At 39.7% G+C, this 21,676-nt stretch overlaps 1 protein-coding gene and 1 long non-coding RNA gene across 2 annotated transcripts in view; one reads left to right on the top strand and one right to left on the bottom strand.

Moving 5' to 3' along the window:
- LOC134287718 (uncharacterized) overlaps window positions 1-2,027 on the bottom strand; it is a 100,935-nt gene extending 98,908 nt beyond the window's left edge. The window contains exon 1 of the long non-coding RNA XR_009997473.1: window positions 1,851-2,027. This is a non-coding gene — a long non-coding RNA (uncharacterized LOC134287718). The remainder of the gene's footprint in view (window positions 1-1,850) is intronic.
- The window catches only part of LOC115255253 (mucin-2), a 240,229-nt gene that overhangs the window by 2,978 nt on the left and 215,575 nt on the right, over window positions 1-21,676 (top strand). The window lies entirely within an intron of this gene.

Here is a 21,676-nt window from a genome sequence, read left to right as displayed (position 1 = left end):
TGCTTGCTGTCCGAACTCGCTATCGCTCGTCGGACCTAAAAAAGGGATTACATCTATGTTTGCATAGGGCCCGTATAGCCGAGGCGGTAAACGCACGGGTATTCAGCATGACCATGCTGAGGGTGACGGGTTCGATTCCCGGTCGGTCCAGGATCTTTTCGTAAAGGAAATTTTCTTGACTTCCTTGGGCATAGAGTATCTTCGTGCCTGCCACACGATATACACATGCAAAAATGGTCATTGGCAGACGAAGCTCTCAGTTAATAACTGTGGAAGTGCTCATAGAACACTAAGCTGAGAAGCAGGCTTTGTCCCAATGAGGACGTTACGCCAAGAAGAGAGAGAGAGAGGATCATATCGAAAATTTTCTTTGATAATTTCTTTCAGGATCCCCTGAAAAATTTTAGAAAATCTTGCATAGATTACTGAAGAAATTCCCCAATGAATATTTACAGAATTTTTCTACAGTTTTTACAGAGGAATTTCTCTAAAATTATGATGAGGACTTCTTTAGAAAAACATCAAAACATGTTCATTAGTCCATTTTTCCCGATTCCTGAAAACCTGCTAAGGATTCTTAAGGATTTATTTAGGAATTCCATTAGGAAATCTCCTATAGATCCCTTAAGGAATTTATAAAGGTTTTTTTTATAGAAATTATTTGAAAGATTCCAAAGGAGATCTCCACAAGAACCAAATAATATAAGAACTCACTTACGAAATCTTAGATTGTACGACATTTTCCCGAAAACCAGTTCCCCGAATGCACTTTTCCCGAAAGTTATTTCCCCGAATGTACCTGTTAAGTGAAAAATGTTGTGGGAACCCCTGTACACTGTGTGTTTGTGAATGTCAATCTTCGGTTGTTTTTGTTTTGCACACGTGTTTGCCAATATGTATGTCAATGTGTATACGTCAATGAATAGATCATCAAAATGAAGCAACAGCACGGGCGCAAGAGATCAAATTTATCCGTTTTATGTGTAAAACACCAAAGTTGTGAGTATTTTTTTTATATATTTTGTGATACTTAGGCTAATTAAAATAATAAATTACAGCTTTCAGCATAGGCTGAATGAACCATCCATGTGTTCTCATTGCCTTGCTAGAAGATCGGTGCCCGAAAGCTGATGTTTGTAACAGTACCATTTCCCCGAAAAGAGTATAGCATCTGCCATTCAACATTCTTCGTGCCTCAGCTGACACTCACCACGTAGTACACGTGGGCCGTGATGGCTCCTATGCATAACTAGGGGGATCTGGTCATTAGGCCAAACCACGCTTTAACTAAAGTACGTCAGGCCGAAGTACGTAAAGACGAATGTGTTGTCTAGCTGTCTTCCTTATTTTCTTTATAAAAGATGCTAAAATTTGTTTTCGAAACTCTAGGCAATGTTTTGAGTCCCTTGAGTTTTCTAGCATTCCTCGAATCTAGTGCATTCTATGGATACTGGGAATTAAAAAATCATTTGGCCGAATGCCATTTGGCTAAATGCCGTTTATCCTAAGTGTAGAATTAGCTTTAGTTAAAATACACAGAAATAAAAACCAAAAAAAAAAACCGTTTATCCGAAAATGAATTATGAGCTCAAGTGATAATCCACTGCAGTGCACTGTTTCCCACATTACTATAACTCTGTTATTAAGAGTTCCTTCGAGCCTTTCAAAGAAGGATAAATCTCTGATAAAATAATGGCAGTTTCAGTATCAACTAATCTTGAATGGAAAACTAGAAAGACTAGCCCCCTAATAAAAGAAGGAAATATTTCTAATGATCATATAGATACAATGATACATATTGCCCATTTTACTGGCATTTTACCAGGTTAGCTGGTATGTCTGAAACATACTGGAAAAACTTGTAATTAGAAGGCACGAAATGTTGCTTATTGGCAAATTGAGAGATGAAATTTGTGAAAAAAAAATCGCGTTCTGGTGGGATTCGAACCCACGACTCCGTATTCGCTAGACCGGCGCTTTAACCAACTAAGCCACAGAACAGGTAATGGTTCTGCGGAATAGAAAGCCAAACTCATCTCTCAATTTGCCAATTAGCAACATTTCGTGCCTTCTAATTATGTACAAGTTTTTCCAGTATGTTTCAGACATACCAGCTAACCAGTAAAATACCATACCAGTAAAATGCCAGTAAAATGGGCAATATGTATCATTGTACCCTTGCTTGCGTCACTTGGCGCAGTTCGGTCGTCCGAGCGTCCGACCGTGCCGAGCTCTCGACGCATACTAATTAGACACCAGCAAAACAAACTGCCTGGTGGCTAGGTATGCGGAGTGCGAGAGTAAGTCTCGGCTTCATATAAATAACTCGCTCGCACTTGTAGGTAGTGGGCACAAACAGGAGTGTGTTGTGGATTGGCATCTAAGCCGAAAAGAGAGATGAGTTTGTGAAATAGGAGTGTTCATGGTGCGGCTTCGGAGTCAGTTTGGCTTTCTATTCCGCAGAACCATTACCTGTTCTGTGGCTTAGTTGGTTAAAGCGCCGGTCTAGCGAATACGGAGTCGTGGGTTCGAATCCCACCAGAACGCGATTTTTTTCACAAATTTCATCTCTCAATTTGCCAATTAGCAACATTTCGTGCCTTCTAATTACAAGTTTTTCCAGTATGATCATATAGGTTACCAGCATTTCAAAAAGTTCTTTTAAATTCCTTCGATTTAACTTCGGCCAAATGGCATTCGGTCAAATTACCGGAAACCTATACTGGGATAAGCTTCCATGATTTTGTAAAAAATATCATTATCCCTTTCATACATAGATGATTTCTTGATGTTGATGTTATACTCAGAGTTGATGTACACGTGCTGTAGTCCCATGTACGGGAGCCACATGGCAAGCGAGCTCCCAGGAGCTCTGTACATTTTGAGACTGAAAGTTGTGTGCCTCATTTTTCTCAAGATGTGTCTCATGAGCTTCGTCTCATGCGCTGATTAAATTAGAAAATTTCACGACAAAAACTTCCTAAACGAACGAGAATTGATACCTTAACCTTTGCATTGAGAGTCCCTAGTCGTATCGTATAAACCAACCAGACACTTGAGTTGTGTACGGAAAAAAGTTGTTGAGGTTCTTCGTTACCAAGAAGTTGTTTTTCACCTTAGATACCAACAGCTCACGCAGCGCATGAGACGCGCTCCCCGGGAGCTAGGCGCTAAGCTCGCACCCACCAGATTTTCGTGAGCCTCCTAGCAGCGCAGCACACTGCGATTTTGAAGAGCTGGGAGACAATTTGGTGGGAGGCTCGCTGTCACATTTATGTACACATGAGCAATGGGAAACTCTGGATACTGTTACGGAAATATTGATGATCAATCTGTCAATGTTTAATCTGAGATTTTCCCTTCTTTTTATAACACGCAGACTTTCGGGGTTGTACTGCTGCATAGTTTATTGGACAGTTATTAAACTACTGACTGCCCCATTACAGAATTACCTTCTTTTAGAAGTCGGCTATTCTTTTAGGTATTGGTTTATTTGTCGGTCAAACTGGTTTATTAATCTTCATTTCTTAACAGCTATTTCATCATGGATGTTACCTTGTCTTAAAAATAGGTAGTTCTTATGACTTTTATGCATATAATACTTTCAAATCATTCAACTAGATTACCCATTCATGGCTTTAAACTCAATCGGACTGATGACCCATCCGGCCTAACGATACTTTCGGCCTGATGAGCTTCGACTCAACGTAGCCTGACATTCTTCTGCTTAATGACCGTCTTTTTGGCCCAAGTTTTGGTCTGATTGATAACGATTCTTATAATAAAATTTCCCTTCTTTCAAACACAGGCTGTTCTTTTAAGATAAACTGTTTAATTAGTCATCATTAATTTTACTGCTGCTATATTTGTTACTGATCTATTGATTTTTGTGTCCAACTGTTCCAACTGTTGTACATAGTAGAAATCTTTATCAGAAATTCTCCCTTCTTTTATCATACACTGTTCTTTCAAAATATGTTGTAAAAATATTGTCGGCAGTCTGACTACTAATATTTTCTGCAAAAATTTCAATTTCAAATGTTACTTCGGTCATGATTAGCTTGATTTGCAAAAAAACTGAAGTGTGCTTTGCTTAAAATTTATTTAGCAAACAGATCTCATTAACTTTTCGGTTCAAGGTCTGTTACTTCTTCTTCTTCTTCTTCTTCTTCTTTATGGCTCGACGTCCCCACTAGGACTTGGCCTGCCTCGCTTCAACTTAGTGTTCTTTGAGCACTTCCACAGTTATTAATTCCCGAGCAGAAGGGAATAGCAACAGCATAATAGAATGTGTTATTTTGGGAAAATAACTGAGTAACGGAAAGAGTTATTTTCATGTTATTTACATAACATATCCTGTTATAAACTTGTCTGTCATAAGCGGCAAAATAACAAAAATTATAACAAAAAAATGTTCCTGGAAGACCTGTTTAATAACATGTTTTGTTGCTTTCAATAACAACTTAATAACAGCGAAATTTTAAAATATTTCAATAACAAAATTTGATATGAATAAGTTATTGATAACAATCTGAAAACAAAATGCTTTTTTTCTGTTGCGGATAGGGACTCCTCCAAAGTCCCATATGAATTCAATGGGATACGCAACAATAGGATCTATTGTTAAATGTTTCATTCATAATTGGGACGCTATTGTTGCCGGAAGCGATTTATTTTCGAAAACAGAGAAAAACAATAGTTTTCGTTTATTTTCCAAACAACTTAAGATGAAAAACTATCGACGTTTTGAAGCCCTTTATTAGGTGGTTCATTGTTTATAAGAGTAATTTACATTATTACCTCATTGAGTGACACATTTATCCAAGTGAATCTAAGTGGGCTCGATGCAGTGAAATCAATAAAAATAAAATGTCTAAAAATAATCAATAGAGTTCTTCTTCTTGATGACTTATTTTTTTACATTTTTGTCGAAAATGTGTTGTTTGTCCTTGAATTCCACCAGTTGATCCAAAATGTTTCATAAAATGGCTAACACTCTACACTCTCTATATTCGTATTCATACCTAGCTGAAACTGGTACAAAAAAAACAGGTATACTTTTCAAAGTGCTTATAAAACATAAGGCTGATAAGTTCGCTCTGTCACAGTTAAAACGTAATGTCAGAAAGAAGAGGAACTGATGACAAAATAACAATTTCTCTTACAGTTCCTCACGGAATGATGTGAACAACGAAAATCTCGAATGGTGTAGTTTTGATTGCAAAGCTAGTTATGTTGTAATATGTTGATGCTAATTATGTTGATCAAATATTTGTACAGTCTCAATGACACAATAATAACTGAACTTGTGCTACAACAAAACATGTCATTGAAATGTAATTTAAAGAAAATATACCAAGAGCACGATCATAACAAAATAAGATTGCCCAACAGAACATGTTATGGAACGGTGATGACTTAATAAGTTAATAATAACAAACCGAGATATAAAAACAGGTTTTGTGATTCCGTTGTTATTATTTTGATATTTTCCTCTGCTCGGGTTGAAGGGCTTTCTTTGCCTGCCATTGCATGAATATGTATATTGTGAGGCAAGTACAATCACAGAGAACAGACATCCAGGCTAGAACAAATTTCAATCGGAAAGTTGTGTAAGGATTTGAATCTTTACTTGAGTAAGGTTGCAAACCAATACACGATGACAACACTAACGCCACCAAACACCATATTGCCACAGTCAGTGGTGAATTGAAACATTTCAAGTGGTGAATTAAATTAGTATGGGAAACTAACCGATTGCAGCGCCACGCTATTGCCACTTGTGTTGCCGATTTCAAATGGCCGTTAAATTCCTTACACAGTTTCGGAACTGGACTTGGATGTCTGTTCTCTGTGGTACAATGATACACTATGCCCAGGGAGTAGAGAAAATTTTCCCGACCGGAACGGGAATCGAACCCGCCGTCTCCGGATTGGCGATCCATAGCCTTAACCACTGGACTAACTGGAGACCCTCGCGAAACTCTGGCCGAAGGGGGCGAAAATTTGAAAAACCAAAATTGGGGGGCGAAAATACTAAAAAAGGGGGCGATTTTTAAAATAATTGAAAAATATCAAAAGTATAGAAATACAAGCCTAAAATGTTAACTGAATCATTAAAATATCCTAACATTTTAAGATTTTTTGTTTCCAGATTGACTTAATTTTACAGAATTTATTATGTTTATGTGAACCACGAGGATGCAAGGCCGCCCTCTTCAAGAATCCAACATCTTGTATGTAAGGTTTTGTGTTTCCAATGCTTTGTTATTGTGGATACACGATATGAAAAAACAGGTTTTTTTTAACTTGACAAGAAAGTTTTGTTTTTGATTTATATGCGTTTTTTATGGAAACTTCAATCAAAATTATGAAGTTTAATTTGAATATTAGAACACTTTTCGGATGTAAGTCGTCACACATTGTTTAAAAATATTTCAGATAAGCTTCCCGGAGGAATTTCAAACATTGTTTATTACTAGGAGCCAATTTGATTTTTTTTACACAAATTCAGCGTTGAATTTCCGCAAAACCGAGTAATGACTGCAGACTATGTCCACACATGTACTTATTTGACAATAAAAAGTTCTCCAATTTATAGGAAGCTTGTGAATTCGCATCACTGGATTTCCTTAATTTTTAAAATGCTGACTACATTTGAAAATACACCAAAATATTCCTGAGCTGTACTTTTTGCATAAAAGATATTTATGTAATTGTTTTTTTTGCCTTTCTCGTACACCAAGGTGTAGCGAAAGGCTATATGTCCACTCCAAAAATCTTGATAGAACCCCCGGAGGGCCAAGTCTTAAATACCAATCGACTCAGCTCGACGAGTTGAGATGAAGTCTGTGTGTGTGTATGTGTGTATGTATGTATGTGTGTGTGCGTATGTATGTGTGTATGTGTACAAAAATGTCACCTCAATTTTGAATAGTAAATATCATCCGATTTCAACGCTTTAGGTTTCAATCGACGCGGAATATTGTCCCATTGTTTCCTATTGAAAATGGTTTGAATCGGTCCAGCCGTTCCGGAGTTATGGCCATTTAGGTATTCCGGACCGGTACCCCAGGAAGGGGCCAGATATGAAATTGCAACATACCCATGCATGCGACCCATCAAACCACGGGATTTTCGATTATCTGATAAATAGTGGACAGGAAAATAGTCGCAGACTATATCTGAACCGGTAGTGTTCCGGAACTGGTTCCGGGTGTCCCGCCGGAAGTGGCCGAATATAAAATGAGCCAAACCCATGCATGCGATACATCAAATCGCAGTTTTTTCTATTACCTGATGAACGGTAAATAGGAAAATAGTCGCAGACTGTATCTGAACCGATGGTGTTGCGGAACCGGTTCCGGGTGTCACACCGGAAGTGGCCAAATATAAAAGTGAACCAATCCCATGCATGCGACACATCAAATCACCGCTATTTCTATATCCTGATGAATGGTAAACAGAAAAATGGTCTCAGACCATATCGGATCCGGTAGCATTCCAGGTGTTCCGCCGGAAAGGTCAAATATAAAAGTGAACCAAACCCATGCATGCGACACGTTAAATCGCCGCTTTTTCTATAATCTGAGAAACGGTAAACAGGAAAATACTCTCAGATCATATCTGAACCGGTAGCATCCCGAAACCGGTTCCTAGTGTCCCGCCAGAAGTGGCCTAATTCATACATGCGACACATCAAATACTTGTACGGTCAGCAAGAAAATAAGCTAAGCCCACATTAGAAACTACTGATAGTGTTCCGGAATCGGTTCGAGGTGTCTCGCTGAATGCTGCCGAATGTAAAAGAGAACCAAAAAAATATTCGCGACACATCAAATGGCTTTTAAGGTATCCTGATGAACGGTTACCATGAAAAAATATCTCAGATCATGCTTGGGAAAACTAGTAGTGTCCCGGAATCGCGGTTTTTTCGATAAGCTGATGAACGGTTTTCAAGAAAATCAGCTCAGATTACCTTAGAGACCACTGTTAGTGTTCCACAACCGGCTTCAGGTGTCCTGCCAGAATTGGTAAAATGTAAAAATAAACCATGTAAATTTTCCGGAACCGGTTCAGGGTATCCCACTGGAAGTGGACATATATAAAAATGAATCAAACCCATGCTTGAGGTACTTCAAATCACTATTTTGTCAGTAACCTGATGCATGGATAACAAGAAAATAGGTACAGTCCACAGAAGTTACTACCGGTAGAGTTTTTAGTTCCGGATAACCTGATTAACAGTTTTCATAAACTCAGACCACATTTAAATATACTGGTAGTGTTCCGGAATCATTTCCGGGGATCTCGTAAGCAATACAAAATAGACTCAGACTACATAAGAGGCTACCGGTGGTGTTGCACATGCAGCGTTGGGAATTACGAAAGTGAACTAAATCAATGCAAGCGATGGATATGTGTAAGAGAACCAAAAACCTAAAAATAACTAAAGTGATCTCATCAAATCACACCATTTTAGATTCCTGAGACGTAAATTTACAGTAGGATGGGTCAATGTTGTATGGAAAAATTGAAATTTAAGCGCATCAGCCCGAACATTCTTTTAAATCTTTATTTGTGTCTAAAGTTACTGCACAAAATTTTGATGCGACTGGAGGGTGAGCTCTGTAATGTAGTTGATATATTGGAATATGATATAGAATTGGCAATTCAAATTACTACACTACAAATTTTACATGAATCTTGTAACCAATGATAATAAAATATAGCATAAAGTGTGCAGATAAAACTTTGTCAAAGTGATCTGTGAAAAAAGTTTAATCCTGGCTAGTAATTGACATCTTGGTATGAATCAGCCTCCAGAGAAGGTGGTCAAGCAGTCAACTGCACAGATAAAAATAGTGAGATTTACACGTCATGTAAACTTCATTTTACTCATGTAAACTTTATGTTATGATGATTTACATGATATATCATGTAAATTTGTGTTACAGGTCGGACTCGATTATCCGGAATGAGATTCTGATGCTTTTGAAACATATATCTTGGGAACGGAGAGCTGTATAAAGCTGAAATTTTGACATTTTGTCAAGCCAACTTCGATTAGTTACCAGTCAAAATTTCAGCTTCTTACAGCATTCCGTTTGCGAGATATAATTTTGGGAAGCACCAGAACCCGACTCCGGATAATCGAGTCCGACCTGTATATGTCATGTAAACTCTCAGAGTCATGCTGAATTACATGACATATAATGGAAGTTTACATGATATTGCTGTGTGCGTTCAAGATGCAAACGGTGCCCAAATGCGCTTCAAACGCGGTAACACATGTTACCAAAGGCAACGTAGCAACCATAGCCAATATCACCGCCAACCTAGGATTCGAAAGCTTCCACTGACATCGGGTTACTTGTTAGAAAATCTTACCGCATTTGGTGCTACCGCATTTGATATTTGCATTTTGAATGCACACAGCAATATTTCATGAACTTTACATGATATGGCATGTAAACTTCTATGATATCCCACGCTCCAATTATGTGCATCATATGAAACAGAATTTTACACTCTTTTTTCGATCTGTGTGAATGGACTGATACTTTCAGCTCTGTCCATACGTTGAACATAACGTCGGAATAAGTACCCCAATTCGATGATGCCCTTGATAAAATTCTTGATTTGAGCATTTCCTCCTTCTCGTCCGTTACCAAAGCAGCGAGATTTGGGGCTGATCACTGACTCTAAGGCAAGATTGATTGCGTCGACGGAAAGATCATGAGTACTAGAGTGAGTCAACGTTGTATAAGGAAAATTAATGACCGTATAAAGTGACCGGAAGAATCAGAGTCTTGTACAACGCGAGTTTTGTCTTCGTTTGCAGCCTGTGGGACTTCAGCTGGCTTCGCAGACCAAAAAAGGCCCGATTCGCAGCCGCAATCCGTCTTTTCACCTCGCGGTTAACATCATTATCGTACGTCACTAGAGTACCAAGATAAACAAATTCATCCACAATTTCAAACTTTCCCTCACCTAGCACCACTTCGTCACCACTACCACGGCCGGACCGACGTTGAACACCAGCAATCATGTACTTAGTCTTTGTGGTGTTCATCGTAAGCCCAATCCCCGCAGTCTCTCTCTTAAAAGGTACGAACGCCTCTTCCACGGCCCGACGGTCGATTCCGATGATGTCGATATCGTCCGTGAAGCCCAGGAGCATATGCGACTTCGTGACAATGGTTCCGCTCCTGTGCACATCATAATCTGCCATAACTCGTTTCTCTCCTCTGAATCGTACGCCACCTTGAAATCAATAAACAGATGATGGGTCTGCAAGTTGTGCTCCCGAAATTTATCGAGAATCTGCCGCAGGGTGAACATCTGGTCCGTCGTTATCGGCCCTCACGAAACCCTGGCTGATATTCGCCGACGAAGGACTCCTCAATCGGCCTCAACCTGTGGAACAGAACTCCGGACAAAATTTTGTACGCTGAATTGAGAAGTGTTATTCCAGCCGATGCCCTTTCTTGAAAAGAGGGCAAATGAGACCATCCAACCAACTAGCAGGCAGTTCTTCCTCCTCCCATATCTTCAATGTAATACGGTGTAAGAGTTGATACAGCTGCTCACTACCGTGCTTGAGAAGCTTGGCCGGGAACTCGTCCTTTCCAGCAGCCTTGTAGTTCATCAGTCCCCTAATGGCTGTCTTGACCTCGTCTAGCGTTGGAGGTTCCACAGCTTGTCCGTCGTCGTCGATTCGAATTCTGTCCGTCGCTCTTCCGCTCCCTCTGTTCAACAATACCTCAAAGTGCTCTCTCCACCTGGCAGCCACCATTGTCTTGTCTGTCAGCACGTTTCCATTACGGTCGTTGCACATAACGGGAGAAGGCGCTGTTTTTCTCCGCACGCCATTGACAGTTCCGTAAAATCTCCGCATATCATTCTGCTCCATACTCTCTTGCCCCGGAGTAATCACATTTTCCTCGTATTATTTTTTTTCTTTTTGCGGTGGATTCGTTTTTCGGCTACTCTTGCTTCCCTATTGTCGCTCCCTGCTCTGCCGGGTCCCCGACACCAACATCCGGCTTCTGGCAACATTCTTCTCGTCCGTTACCCTCTGGCACTCCTCGTCGAACCACCCGTTCCTAGGTCGTCTTTGAGTAGTACCTATCACCTCCCGCGCTGCTGTACTCATTGCTCCGTGAATGGACTCCCACAGAGTGTTGAGATTATCGCTCTCGTTGATCTCACTTATCCTCTCGTTCAGCTTCTGGTGATAGTCAGCTACCGTACCGTCTGCTGAAAACCGCTGAATGTTGAAACGCATCGATCGCCGGTTCCTAGAGTTTGACACGGTTGATAACCTTGCTCGAATCTTACTAACTACGAGATAGTGATCTGAGTCGATGTTGGGACCCCTTAAAATTCTAACATCAAAGACGTCTCCGAGAAGTGGTGACCGTCTACCAAAACATTGTCGATTTGGTTGAAAACTTCACCGGTTGAGTGTCTGCAGATGTGCTGGCGGATATCTATACATGCAAAGTGGGTGCTACTAACTGTCATCCCTCTAGCGGCAGTGAAGTTGATCAATCACAGGTCATTGTCGTTAGTGATGGAGTGAGGCTCAGTATTCTACCGTAATCAACACATTCTACCGTGACGTTACAAAGTTTTGACGCCTTTTTGGTCATATTTTTCACGATAACTCGTAAATTCGACCGTAAACCCTCAAATATTTTTGCAATTTCCAATAATTATGATCTGTTGAACAGTTAGTTTCATTGGAAAAGTATGTTAGAAATGGGAATTAGTAGCGTGACGTTACAACGTTGTGACGTCACGCTACTAATTCCCATTTTCAACATATGTACTTTTTCCGATGGAAACTTACTGTTTAACAGATCACACTTATTGGAAATTTTACAAGGAATCCGAATATGCAAAAATATTTGAGGGTTTATGGTCAAATTTACGAGTTATAAAAAGACACGGACAACGTCTTCAGCTTTCGGCTATACAGACTGTTTTAAACTTAACATTAGACAACGGACAACGGAGCATGCACCAGTGGAAACGGGGAAGAAACTATTCTCACGAAAAGTTTCAGCGCCCGAAGCGGGAATCGAACCCTCAACCCCATAGCAAGGTGTGATTATAAGCTTGGTGAGCCTAACCGCACGGCTACAAGGCTCCACAAGGCAGTTATAGTGGAAAATCTGACAGAAAAGGCGTCAAATCGTTGTAACGTCACGGTAGAATGTGTCAATCATTAATTTGTAAACGTTAACATAGATCTGAAAAAAATAAAATGCAATTATCCAATTAATTGAATAACGGATCGCACCAATATTTAAAGTCAGCTGTTGAAAACACAGTCTTTTTTTCTAAGTTACAGCCTCTGAGGGTTTGCGAAAACGCAATAGTTATAATTTCTATTACTCGAACTACGCAACTACATATTTTGACCAGACGTGCAAAAATTTCACCAATTTGCACTCCTCACAAACATATCATTTGGATAGCACCACACCCGTGAACCACCATCACCTGCCATAGCCTGACAGGATGTTGTCTGACTGGTGATGGCGGGGCGCCATCATCACCATGCCAAATAATATATAAACACACAATGCGGCTCGCTCGCACACGACGACGCGTCATCAAGATTTCACTTTTACCTTCCGTACTGACTGGAGGCAATTACTGAAATATTGTTCATTAGCTATGCATCTCTCTGCTGAGATGGTTGGTTGGTTTGTTGGATCAAGGCGCACGCTATGTCTGAACCAGCAGATTATAAAAATTGAATGTACATCGGGTTTCTTTCCATAAAACATCAGTATTCAAGCTATATTTTCATTTGCAGAAGGTTTTAAAATATTCTATCGGTGAAAATTTGTCCATACATTTTGTATGGGAGAGAAATTGCCGAAAATGAGGATTTCAAGCAAATTTGTATGAAAAACGGTCAAAAAGATGGAAAAATCAAAATTTCCCCGATAGAATATTTTGAAACCTTCTGCAAATGAAAATATAGCTTGAATACTGATGTTTTATGGAAAGAAACCCGATGTACATTCAATTTTTATAATCTGTTGGTTCAGACATAGCGTGAGGCGATTTTCTTCGTGGATTGTGCATTTCATTGTGATTGAAAGGTGCAAAGTCGAAAAGTTGACCAAACAAAATTAAGAATTTTATTAATTCAGCATATTTTTGAAATTACATCAAAGCCTCGCCAAATCCGACCATGACAAAAGGTCGAGAAGTCAAAAGATCAAAAGATAAAAGGTCGAAAGAACGAAAGGTTGGAAAAAGAAAAACAATAGGACAAAAAAGTGAAAATTCAAGATAAGAATGAAGAAATATTAATTTTACAAAGGATGACTTTCAAGAAGTAAATAATTTTCGACCTTTAGTTCCTTCGTTAGTTTGTCTTTGACAATTGATCGACACTGTATCTTGATTTGACATAGTATCTTCCTAACCTTAGTGCTCCCTAAGTACTTTCCTAGTTCTAAGCTTAAAGCAAAAACCCAGGTTAATCCACCTAGTGGTGATAGTGCCTTTCTTGTCGAATATGTACTCAACATTTTTTCCGGCCATAAGCCGAAGTGTTCCTGAATCCTGAGAATACTCTAGAACGGAATAAATCTCATTGTCTTCTTTTGTCACAGTGCTCGTTGACTCGTCAATGAGGGGTGCAGTTGATAAATAATAAATGTATTTGATGAAAAAAATCTTTAAAAAAATAAGCAAAACCGCTTAAGGCGAAACTGGAAGCATTTCCTAATTTTTTTGGTTTTTTATTTTTAATAAAATAACGAAGCAATATTTTCAAAATCGGTTTTTGCGCACATTTTGAGTATGGATCAGGGTATATTCTGATTTTGTTACGCGGCATAAAATGTTTTTCGTTTTTGCAGAAACCATTTTTTGTGAAATTTTGTTCAAACATTAAGTACATCAAAAACCAAAAAATAAGGAAAGGCTTCCAGTTTCGCCTTAACTCATGGGTTTTGATAAAAAAAACTTCTGGAAGACTCTAATTTCACTTTAAAATTGATAAATCTATTGGTTTATTTATTTGTGCACTTCTTCAAGATGTTGAATTCCGAACAAAATTTCCAAGGGGGGACCCCTCTGGACTTAAAAGAAAATCAAAATTTGTGTCAGCCTTATTCAGAAAAGCAAGAATTTTATCAAAGCCATAATTGAATTTGGAAACTTGAGCCATCGCTCATATTCCGACGCTATGTTAAACGTATAGGCCGAGCTGAAAAATATCAAATCTCTCAGTTGACTGCTTGACCACCTTCACTAGCACTGGATGCCGATCATTATCAAGACATTTCGGCAATTTTTTTTCTGCGCACTTTAGCCAATATTTTATTATCATTAGTTATAAGATTCATGTAAAATTTGACAAAAAAAGTGCAAGCAATCGAAATTTCCCCCATTAAAGCCCATTCAAATTTCTACCGTGTTACAGAGCGCGAGGACTCAACCAGTTGCATCAAAATTGTTCGCAGTAATTTTAGACGCAGAAGGGGATTGGTGCTATAAAATTTAAATTTTTCCATACAACGTTGATCCATCCTACTGTAAAATGACGCCTCAGGAATCTAAAATGATGTAATTTGACAAGATCGCTTAAATTTTTATTAAGATTTTGTTCTTTTACACATATTAATCGCTTGCATCGATTTTGATCACCTGCGTAATTTCAGCAGTGGATCCAACCCTGATTCTGCAACACTGCCGGTAATCTTAAGTGTGGTCAGAAACTACTTTCTTGCTGCCCGTGTAACTGGTTAACGAACATTTTTGATGATTTGATGTTTCGCATGCATGGGTTTGGGTCAGCTGGAACCAGTTCCGGAACACAACCGGTTCAGATATAGTCTGAAACTATTTTTCTGCTTACCGTTCATCTGTTTATCGAAAAAGCCGCTCTTTGATGTGTCGCATGCCTGGGTTTGGCTCACTTTTTTAATTGGCCACTTTCGGCAGGACATCCGGAACCGGTTCCGGAATACTACCGGTTCAAACATGGTCTGAAACTATTTTCCTGTTACCGTTCATCTGGTTATCGAAAAAGCCGCTGTTTGATGCGTCGCATGCCTGGGTTTGGTTCACTTTTTTAATTGATCAATTCCGACAGGACATCCGGAACCGGTTCCGGAATTCTACCGGTTCAAACATGGTCTGAAACTATTTTCCTGCTTACCGTTCATCTGGTTATCGAAAAATCCGCTCTTTGATGTGTCGCATGCCTGGGTTTGGTACACATTTTTAATTGGCCACTTCCGGCAGGACATTCGGAACCGGTTCCGGAATACTACCGGTTCAAACATGGTCTGAAACTATTTTCCTGCTTACCATTCAAATCCGCTATTTGATGTATCGCATGCATGGATTATGTTCACTTTCTTATTTGGCCACTTCCGGCGGGACACTCGGAACCGGTTCCGGAACACTACCGGTTCAGATATAGTCAGAGACCATTTTCCTTCATCCCGTTCATCAGATAATCGAAAATGCCGTGGTTTGATGGGTCGCATGCATGGGTTTGTTGCATTTTCATATCTGGCCCCTTCCCGGGGTACCGGTCCGGAACACCTAAATGGCCATAACTCCGGAACGGCTGGACCGATCTGAACCATTTTCAATAGGAAACAATGGGACAATGTACCCCGTCGAATGAATCGGTCGTTGAAATCGGTTCATATTTACTATCTAAAAATGAGGTGACCTTTTTGTACACATACACACATACACACGCACACACATACATACACACACACATACATACACACAGACATCATCTCAACTCGTCGAGCTGAGTCGATTGGTATATAACACTTGACGCCTCCGGGGGCTCTATCAAATTTTCGTTTTTGGAGTGAACATATAGCCTTTCGGTACACCTTGGTGTACGAGAAAGGCAAAAACGATTGTTGAATATTTTCAAAAACACGGAATATTTACTCATGCACCGCATCATCCGAGTGGTTCTCATTCAAGCATTTAATTTAAACCATTTCTGACTCATCACTCTAAACTTAGCGACTTGGTCTTGTAAGGTTGTATCAGCATTTACTATAATTAACATTTGATAGGAGGCGTTAGTTTTAATTTGGCTAATTTGAACAATAAATACTAATACACTTTCTGTGTTCACTCAAGTGATCGAATGATTGCGGATTTATAGTATGTAGTTACCCCATACTCCCATTTACTCAACCAACAACGGAAACCACCAGAGGCAAACTGATGGGATGGGAACTTTTTCTATTTGCTGCTTCTTTGCAAAAAAAATCAGAACAGTGCTTCTAAACCTGTTTTAACCAGCAGCGAATTCAGCGTGGCTCGAGTGGTCAACTACCGCCAATCGTCAATCAACTCCCATAGATGAAAGCCTTGTTGGTCTATCATCAACCCTGGACCATTTCGCTGGTAGACACAGATTCAAGCCCGCGATCATCTCTTCTGCCCGACTGATGATTGGGTGTTTGGCATGGCAAATCAATTCAAATTTTGTTTTGGTCCCACTATAGACCTTACCATTAGACAGGTGTGTGCTGTTGAATTGACCGATTGATTGGCAATTCGACGAACGTCACTACCCTTCCAAACCCAATAAACAGGCAGGCAGATTTAGGTTTTTTTATGTGTCTCATCTCCGTCGTGTAGAAGATTACCGTGTCCGATTTGAGTGAGGGAAAACCTTCAATTCAGTGTTGGAAGCCCATCTCATCATCCAGCCAGCCACCAAACAACACGGGTGGCGATGACCGGTGCGGTGGTCGCCAGTCGGTGGTTGACCAAGACCGTGAAGATCGCGTTTTTACTGTTACTTGAATACGCAATTGTTGGACGGCCTCTTTGCTAGCGAAGAGACGTGATGGTCAGTGGAGGCACTTTCTTTGTTTCCTGGGACCGTCGCTACTGTGGGACCTGCTCGAACGCCAGTTCTCTGGTGAATATTTGTTGGTTTTCCAAACAATGACGCCTCTTGTCAGATTTGGATGACGGCGATGATTGAAGAGAACCGGAACAATGGAACCATTTAGGTGAGACTAGGGGCTGGTGTTTTTTGGTGGAAAGCATGGACAAAATGCATTCGATAAGGGGACTTTGAAAGATCTTGCGGGACAAATTCAATGAAGATTGACAAGTGTACTAACGTGGTAGGGAAAGTATGGTATCAATTGCATCAATTACACAGCTGATTGTGGGAAACTTATGCAGTTGACTCGTAGTTAGAAATTAAAATCTTAATTGAAGGTTTTCTATATTTTACCACAAGTATTGGTAAAAATAATACATAACATAAAATGCAGTCTCGGGGAAATATGACTCAAAGTGTATAATTTCTGTAATTGAATTTTAGATTAAAATGAATTTAACGCAAAATTCCTTGATTGAGCCTGTACACTAAAACCTTTTTTAGTCCATGTTATTTTTATGCACTTTTAATTTATGCAGCTTTTTAGGGGCTGTCCATAAACCACGTGGTCATTTTTTTGGGACTCTTCAACCCCCCCCCCCCCCGCGTGGTCATTAGTCCATACAAAATTTTTTATTTGTCCATACAAAATGGTCATCGGCCGAACCCCCCCCCCCCCCCCCCCCCAATGACCACGTGGTTTATGGACAGCCCCTTTAAGCCCTGCATATAAAGAGGAAAAGCTACTCAGAACAAATATTGCATTTAAAAATGACGGTAACTATTTTTTTTATTACCGTATGGTTTTGGGCCGAAGGGTCTCAGATTTTCATGAAACTTTTCCCATGAAAGCAGGGCTCATAAATATATGAACAAAAAATAAATAAAAAACCAGGGCCGTCTAGTTATCCAGAAATCTCAGGTGGAAATTATTTGTTTTCGCCTGACACTACTTACTTTGAAAAATCATAACTCAAGAACAAAGCATCGTAGAAACAAAACCAAAAAATATATGAACTGGACAAAGTTTTCCACAAAATTTTCCACCGTTGAGAAAATTCGTTAAGAAAAGCCGGAAAAACTATGCCCGAGCTCGTGGAAAATTTTCAAAAAATATTTTTGAGAAGGTAATTTCATAAGCTTTTGGAATGATTTTTTTTTCGTTTTTAAGTTATGGCCAATTTTGTTGAAAAATGTCCAGATGTGTCATATAAGCCTTTTCTTTGAAAAATCATAACTCTCAAACAAAGCATCGTAGAAACATTTTTTTTAATGAAAATGAAAGCAAATTTTCTTAGGAATCCAAAAAAGTATGAAGTGGAAAAAGTTTTCCACATTTTTTTTTCACCATTAAGAAGATTCATTAAGAAAAGCCAAAAAAACAATGCTCGAATTCGCGGAAAATTTTCAATAAATATTTTTGGGAAGGTAATTAGCTTTAATCGCTGAAATACCATATAATATATGCATACATGGTAATTTTTCACAAAATTGCCCATAACTCAGGAAAGATCAAAGCTTATGAAATTACCTTCTCAAAAATATTTTTTTTTTGAAAATTTTCCGCGAGTTCGGGCAGCTTTTCTTCATGAATTTTCTCAACTGTGGAAAATTTTGTGGAAAACTTTATCTAGTTCATATTTTTTTACATTTCTTCTTCTTTCTACGATGCTTCGTTTTTAAGTTATGATTTTTCAAAGTAAGTAGCGTCAGGGGAAAACAAAAAAAAATCCACCTGGGTTTTCCGGGAAAATAGGCGACCCTGAATTTTTCTCAATTTTTTTTATTCAAATATACATGAGCCCTGCCGGTGTAAAAAGTTTCAAAAAAATCTGAGACCTTTCAGACAGATTTGTATGATAATTGAAAAAAAATGCCCTATTACAACGATGGTCAGGAGGTGTTTATAAGGCAGAGCTATGAGTGGTTGCAGGGTCGTTGCAGGGGTTCCAAGGGGTTTCAGTGGGATAACAAGAGATCTCGGAGGGTTTTCGGGGATCTGAGGGGGTTTTCGAAAGCATTGCAGAGAGTATCAGAGGATTTTTTCAAGGGGTTTTAGAAGCGTTACAGGTACGTTTTCAGGGGACTCCAAGGGCTCCCATGGTGTCCGTGTTGGTTTTAAGAGGGTTTCGGAGGCATTTCCGGAAGTCCGGAAGCATTTTAGGCTAGTTTAAGAAGCGTTGCGGAGGTGTGTTTAACCCTCGAGCAATCGCGCAGTTGTATTTTGTACAACACGCTGTAAAAATCTCGCTTTTTGTACTCAGCATTACCGTGAAGCTAACGGTGGTGGCCAGGGCCGGATCTAAGGGGGGGGGGCGCTCTCCGGGCCCCGAAATTTTAGGGGCCCCCACAAAAACCTTTTTTGGTTGCGAACATTAGCTTTATTTTTCATATTGCTCAAGTACTGTTCGAAAATAAGGAAAAACATTTTTGGTCATCTCTCAGAGGGGCCTCCACATCTGCTCGGGCCCCGGGCCCCCACAATCCTTAATCCGGGTCTGGTGGTGGCCAACCGTGCGAGTAACTGAAGGTTAAGGGTTTTCGGAGGTTTTCAGGTGCGCTACACGGGGTCCGAGTCGACCTTAAGGGGATTTCGAAGTCATTTCAGGAAGCTTTAGGGACAAGGTATTTGGAGTACATTGCTTAAAATTTCTAGAGCACCGTTTTTTAGAACCGTTGAACGGATTTAGATTAAAATGCATCACGCTGTTGACAGCCACTGAACAATTAGCGTGATGCATTTTCATCCAAATCCGTTCAACGGTTCTAAAAAACGGTGCTCTAGAAATTTTGAGCTATGTACTCCAAATACCTTGTCCTTAGAGTATTTTCAAAGACCGTATCACAATATCTTGAAACCCCGGATACGACCCTGAACTGAAGTGCCTCGAAACCCCCTGAAAACTTCTTTATTTCAATGAAACGTTATAGAAATCATCAGAATCAATTTGAAATGCCCTTGAAAACCCTTTTGACGCCTTTGATTGGCTCCAGAACCCCCCCTGAAACGCACCTGAAACCCCTCGAAGCGCCCCTGAAATGTTATCAAACGCCTTGAAACTCTCTGAAATGACGCTGAAATGCAATGAAACGCTCCACAAACCTCTTGTAAGGCCCTTTAAAGGCTCCTGAGACCCCCTGAATTGCCCTTACAGCCCCGTGAAACATCACTGAAACCCCCTTAACCCGGGAGCGATCGCGTCGTGTACTGAGTACATGCACCATAAAAAATACACGCATGTGGTATACAGCGTGAGCGCGGTGTCACTGCAGGTTGTCAAAGACGCGACTGCTCGAGGGTTAATACTATTGAAATGCCCCGTAATCCCATTAAAACGCAGACAAAACGCCCTGAAAAGCCACCTGAAATCCCCTGAACAACCCCCTTAAATGCTATTGAAGCCCCTTAGAACCCCCCTTTTGAGCTTTCTGGGAACTTTCTGGTTCCTTTAAAATTACTGTTGCTTACAAACAAAAAGAAGTGCTTTCAATCACTTTATACACTCAGGACTACTTTAAATCCGCATGATGGATAGTTTCTTTCGCACTACAGTTCAGAATGCTGTAAGGATCAAAATAAAACTCCGTTAGCAGCTATGATATGAATGAAGACTCTTACATGTAAAATTTCATGAATCTTTATCGGCTGATATTACTCTCGGAGCTCTTTCCGGAGTTTCTTGTAGTAATGGAGTATTTCTCTTAGGTTTACTCTTCATAATTTCGTCATGTTTTCCCGGATTGTTTCCTCATAAGATTTTGCTTAGAGCTCATCCTGAGATTTCTTACAAATCTGCCTCCGGGATATTCTTCTGAATAACTATCTCTAGAATTCAGAGGGAATATCCCAGAGGAAACCCGAGAAGAGATCCCCAGAGAAATATCTAAGAATATCCTAGGAAGAAAATCTTGAATATCCAGGTAAGAAACACTAGATGAATTCTGCTGGGAACAAATCCAGTAAAATCTCCAGAAGAAATCTCCTTAGGAACACCTGCAGAAATTAACTGATGGAGTACTACTCCACCAGTAGCATACTCTTCTATATACTCGAAATTTGCTGAATTTTCACATACAGTATCATTTGCTTATACCTAGAAAAAAATGTATTTTTCATCTTAGCGCGAGAAGTATCACCACCGATCATTTTTTTTTTTCAGGAATCATGCATCAATGTTTAGTTCCATGGCTCATGGGGTACTCATGGCACTTGCAAGAGTCTTATTCTGTACCATGTACCTGAACGACAACAATCGAACATTTTCTAAGAATTTCATTGAAACTTTTTTTTTAGTCAGGAAATTCCGTCAAAAATTACACGAAAACTACAATTATACAAATTTGAAAAATATTCCACGGTGTCAGGGACAAAAAAACATTATTGAAAAAAATCAGTATAACTAAGTAAACCACCAAATGAAAGCAGAGAGTCTTTTCTTTCATTTGATTCTTAACAGAAAAATCTAGACTGACATGTGAAAATGGCGTAACAGACATTGGCAGTTTCTGCTTCTCCCGTTCGGCCCAGACAAAAAATATTCATGTTTCCAAATTATTCATGTTGTCTTTTGCCAGTTACAGATAGATTAGACTCCCTTCTACTGTCTACCTCCGTTGGTTTGAACGACACCTTATGCAAACCAACGGGGTTCATTTTTAGTTTGAACTTCTAGCTGTAGAGATTAGGGTTAATTACACTGGTTGTACCAACCCTAATCTCTTCACTAGCAACCATGAGGGCGACGGTAAAACCCACTG

This window comes from Aedes albopictus, chromosome 2 (genome assembly GCF_035046485.1).
Source record: "Aedes albopictus strain Foshan chromosome 2, AalbF5, whole genome shotgun sequence".
NCBI lineage: Eukaryota > Metazoa > Arthropoda > Insecta > Diptera > Culicidae > Aedes > Aedes albopictus.
The sequence above is the reverse complement of the archived record's forward strand: the minus strand, read 5'-3'. Positions and strand labels throughout refer to the sequence as shown.